The 5,027-nt window shown below is 35.6% G+C and overlaps 1 long non-coding RNA gene across 1 annotated transcript; it reads right to left on the bottom strand.

Annotated features, from left to right (window-relative positions):
• Positions 1 to 442: 442 nt before the first annotated feature.
• Positions 443 to 996, bottom strand: LOC112024076 (uncharacterized). Its single transcript, XR_002884099.2, has 2 exons — positions 741 to 996; positions 443 to 625 (listed from the first exon to the last, which is right to left on the bottom strand). It is a non-coding gene; the product is annotated as an uncharacterized LOC112024076 (long non-coding RNA).
• Positions 997 to 5,027: the final 4,031 nt, after the last annotated feature.

The raw sequence follows: 5,027 nt of genomic DNA, 5'->3' as shown, positions 1-5,027 counted from the left end.
CACACTGCACATGGGGTGGCGAGTAAAACAAATTTGGATTCAACCCCACTAAAATGAAGGACCACTTTTTTCCTAAAGAATTTCCACCCAGCAAGAGTAATTATGAGGTACTGATATTGACCTCAGTAAATAAAATGCAGTGGGAGTCCATGTGAAAATGGGATTTGATTTTGCTGGTGTTGTGTGCTTATAAGTTTGTGGATTTGTAATTATCCCCACTTTTTTTCTCAACTGCTTGATAAGTATCACATGTCAGTTTGTTAATTAAGCAAATGTCATGATATTCAGTTTATTCTTCGTCTTGTATACATATCCATCAAATAAAGTACGTACATAGATGGGAATTCATTATCTGGAATTCATCATGAGTATACTGAATGATCACCTGAACTCGATGTAAAATAATTCCCCATTCATGTATAGATTACCAAATAAAAACTCATTATTGGAATATGTATATTTTATTTATTAGGCCAAGCCTAAACAGACAGACATTGATATAAAATCACAAGCAACTTCCATATATAATACTGCTAAACATCAAGGAGGACCGGCATGAATTAACATCTTCATGGACCCTTCACACGCATGCCTTGTCATCCTCATTCTACTTGGCTCCTGCTGCCTAAAAAAACATCAAAAAGTAAATTAAATTTAAATTTTAAGTATATGCAAATTAATTATAAGAACAATTTACTACTTCGTTATAGATTTTAAAGGTTTATGCATGGATGTAGTACCTTCTTCTTAGGCTCTCGTGGCTTCTGCTCAGCCTTCTTAGGGGCCGGCTTGGAGGCCGGAGCTTTGGGTCTGCTCTCGCTAGGTTTGGCAGGCTCTTTCTTGACCTGCCCTGGTGCTTGGGTGCCAACGGGTTTCTCGGCTTTAAGTGATGCCATTTTTGTGGGAATGCTGTAGCTCTTCTTCACTGAAAGAGTCGTGTCTACCTTGCTGGCCTCAAGTATTAGCTCCACCAAGACACATCTATATATAGTTGAGTTCCATAACTCATGTGAAAGTGACCTGGAATCATTTCAACCAAGTGGTAGATGGGAGAGAAGTGATGGGGTGTTCTTTGAGAGATGCTATTGTATCAGATTCTTTTAACAACAACGCGTAAACTGAACTGGAAGCCTCTTTAAGTCTTTAAGAGATGCTATTCTATCAGATAGAATCTATCGAGGCATATTATTATATATTTTTTTTGATATTATTGGATTCGTATTCTAAGAAAGCTGAGGGTAGTATAGATATGTTCAGAGCATAAATCCAAATGGGTAGTACACATTTTATTTCAAGATATATATCTTAGAAACTTCTAATACGTGGGACTAAATAATATTTTAGTAGCGGATTTTTAGTCCATAAGGTTTCTTTTAGTCAAATAAGAGATCCGCAATTTGGATCCTACTTAGGCAAAAATATACTCAATGTATTACCCTAATGATAAATGTTGGGAAATTTAGACTTCAGTTGATAGAATTAACAAGTTTTAGACCCAAGTTGTTAATTAAATTTATTATGAATAAAACTTGTTAAAACAAACAAACATTATTATCATTTCAAATCATGCAGCGGAAAAATAAATAAGACAAGATATAATAACCCAAGAAAACCAGTGAAATAAACTAGTTTCACAGTAAAAACGCTGGGGGGAAACCTTCTCGAAATGCAATCCACTATAGTAAAGAGAAGTTTCAGATTTAGTACAAAATATTTGTCCCTAAACTCTACAATCATGGTAGATGAACTCATAGCAGAAACCTTCTACCACTTCAGAATCTCTAAACTCTTCAATATATGAACGTCACCTTTGATGCACGGATCCTAGTATGTAACTAACCAAAGATGCACTGCTCCCAATATGTGACTAACACACTAACTTGAAGAAGATGTTGGCTGCAAAGTTCTTCACTCATCAACAATGAAGATCAAAAAGCATTTGGTTACAAAACCCTAAGGCGCAAAAAACGCAGTAGCTTTTTTCAGAGAAAATAAAGCATTGGTCACCTTTTGGATATGTTCTCCTTGTATTCTTTTATGTGACGGCCTCTAAAATAAGCCTTATATAAGTTTAGAGTTGTGAAAAAAGAAACTCTACACATATATGTCAGCATGGGCTGAAAATTAGATCGGGAAATTTGAATTTCGTGAAGCTCAGTAATTCTCGATCGATCGAGGAGATGTCGAGGAGGTGCCGAGCCTATCTGTTGCAAGCTATCGATGGGATAGAAAATTACTCAATCGATCGACCTAGCTATCGAGAGGTGTCAAGATTGCAATGCCAATCAACTAAAAAGCTCGATAGGTAGTCTAGCTATCGAGAGGTGTCGAGCAGCTATCGAGTTTTAAAAAATCAGTACTTCTTCACTTGTTTCTTGGACAGACTTTTATATCTTCAACACTTGATCTTGAAACACATTTTCTTGAAGTATTAAACACATCCTTGATCTATCCAATTTCAAGTAAAGTGCGTTTTGTCAAAGGATTATCCAATTACATAACAGAATGACCTATGTTCTTAACAAGTGAAACACATATGTACTAACAATAAAAGAATAATATATATATATAACCAAAGCTTCTGAACCTCTCACAATTTTTCATGTCAGCACAATATTAAAAAAAATCATAAAAAAAAAAAAAAACTTTTCTAAAACCAGAAAAAAAAAAATACTTAAATGAAAAATCAGAGAAGCCCTAAGCCCCTAACGCGCTCTACCTTCTCCTTCCTCGAAAACACAAACCATGCTTTGCCGTTCCCCCACACGTAAATTGCAGCTCAACGGCTCAATGGCTCCACCTTCTCCATCACCACCCTTCTCTAGTTTTATATTTGTCGGCCACCCATGAACATTCTGTTTCTAAACATTCTATTTTTGAAGCCCCACCATTTGATTATCTCTTCAGCCCTTAAGTATACTCATCCAAAACCTTCTTCTCTCTAACCACTTCACCCCTTCCTAATGCAAACATCTGGATTTCATCCTCAACCTTTTCTTTTCAATTTTTTAATTTTCTATTTTTGAAGCCCCACTGTCTGATTATCTCTTCAGCCCTCTGTCTATTAAGAATACTCATCCAAAACCTTCTTTCTCTCTAACCACTCCACCCCTTCCTAACGCAAACCTTTGGGTTTCATCCCAAATAAAAGTAAAACACTGCCTCTTTCAAAATTTGGGTTTAATCCTCTCTATCATTCTCTTTAAGGTATTAGCCCAAACTGCCGACTCTTTAATGTTTAAATTGCTTTCAATTTGATTTTTGTTGATTTCAATTAATTTATGCCTAAGAATTTGTTAATTTTTTTTTTAATTTGATTTCTTTCTTTGATTTCGTAGCTTTTAAATCATCTTCTTCTTCTTCATCTTTCTCCTCCAACCCGGGTTAGTTAACTTTCCTAAAATCAAAATAGTTTCACTTTCAATAGACGCACACCATCTACTTAATATAAAGCTTCCAAAGTATTTTCATGATAAAAAAAACATAACCAAATTGAGCATCTGTTTGGGTGTTGAGGAAAAAAACAACAGTGAAGCTAAAGTAAATGGAAGCACAATCAATTGTGAAGGTTCCTTTCAGATACCTTTGTGAATTGTGAATTTTGCTTTGTTAATTTGCAAATTGTGAATCACTTTATGTTATTTCTAGTAAGATTTTTCATGTTTGTAGGTGAACATGATTAAGTAGGGGTTACATATGATTCTTTGTACTACAAGACGAGGACAGTCAGGTATTTACCTTTCTTTTATTTTGTACAGTTTCTTGCATATTTATTAATAATATGTTTCTAGAAAGAATCTAAAATTGGAATGTGATTGCATATTTAAGTTTCTTGGTTATCTCAAACTTGGGGTTATTCCTGAGTCTATTGACTCTGTTTTGTATTTGTAGTTTTAGTTGTGTATCTGTACTGGCTGTCATTCTGTTCAATATATATATATATATATATTAATAAAATTTTGACATTGTTGATTGTCATAGATGTTTTTTTACCTCCAAAACAAAGACTCACAGATAAACCTGCTCCCCAAACCACCGATCTCCACTTTTGAGAGACAAAATGCAAACCCCTTCACCTTCCTCCACTGTTCCCCTTCTACTTCTTCCAAAACAAAGACCCACAGCCAAACCCATTCCCAAAACCACCATTCTCCACCTTTGTGACATGAAATCAATTTTTTTTAATGATTGGGAAGAGCACCAATCAGTCTGTAACCAAAAGAAAAGGAGAATTAAATCGTGCGGATGGTTTCTGATCTTTGTTTTCTATTTAATTTATAAATAAATATTATATTTTTATAATTTAAAGTGTTGTATTTGAACAGGCACAACAATTGTTTCAAATACACACATAAACGATTACACTAGAAGCACTTGAGAGCGTAAAGGCTACCCTTGCAAGTAGTGAGATTGAGCACAAAGCAAAAATCAAGAAGAAAGTAGTTCCTTGCAAAGCTGCTGGCAAAGCTACTAGCCAAGCTTGGGAGGACTTGACACTATCAGATTGGCCAAAAAGTACTGAAAGCTCGAAAATGTGTTGAAAACATAAGAGCTGTTTAGACCCCTAAATTAAAGTTACGGCTAGATAGATTTTACACTAACTTAATACTAAGTGCGGAATAGTGTAAATGCGAGCGGATAAACAAACAAGCTACTCTACTCCATAATCATGACAACACAACAGTAAAATGGAATGTAAAAGATTAGGGAAGAGAGATGCAAACACAAGATAACACGCCGATGTGTTATCGAAGAGGAAACCGAAGAACTTGATGAAAAACCTCTTTGCCAAGGGTTAGCAAGAGACCCTCCAAGCCTAATTTACCTGATGTCCCTAAGCCCTACAAGCTCCTACTCCAAGACGATTTCTCAGAACTGTGTCTTGTCTAGCTTTTCGGATCTCACAACAAGCTCTATGTTGCATCTGCCATCCTTGGCTTCTTCCAATACTTTCTAGCAGCACCAAAACTTGACTTGACACTCTGAGAGGGTGTGGTAAGTGTTTGGCTGTTAACCTCTCAATGGTA

This window comes from Quercus suber, unplaced genomic scaffold, assembly GCF_002906115.3.
Source record: "Quercus suber isolate HL8 unplaced genomic scaffold, Cork oak 2.0 scaffold_283, whole genome shotgun sequence".
In the NCBI taxonomy this organism is placed as follows: domain Eukaryota; kingdom Viridiplantae; phylum Streptophyta; class Magnoliopsida; order Fagales; family Fagaceae; genus Quercus; species Quercus suber.
Note: the sequence above shows the minus strand (reverse complement) of the source record. Positions and strands in the feature narration are given on the sequence as shown.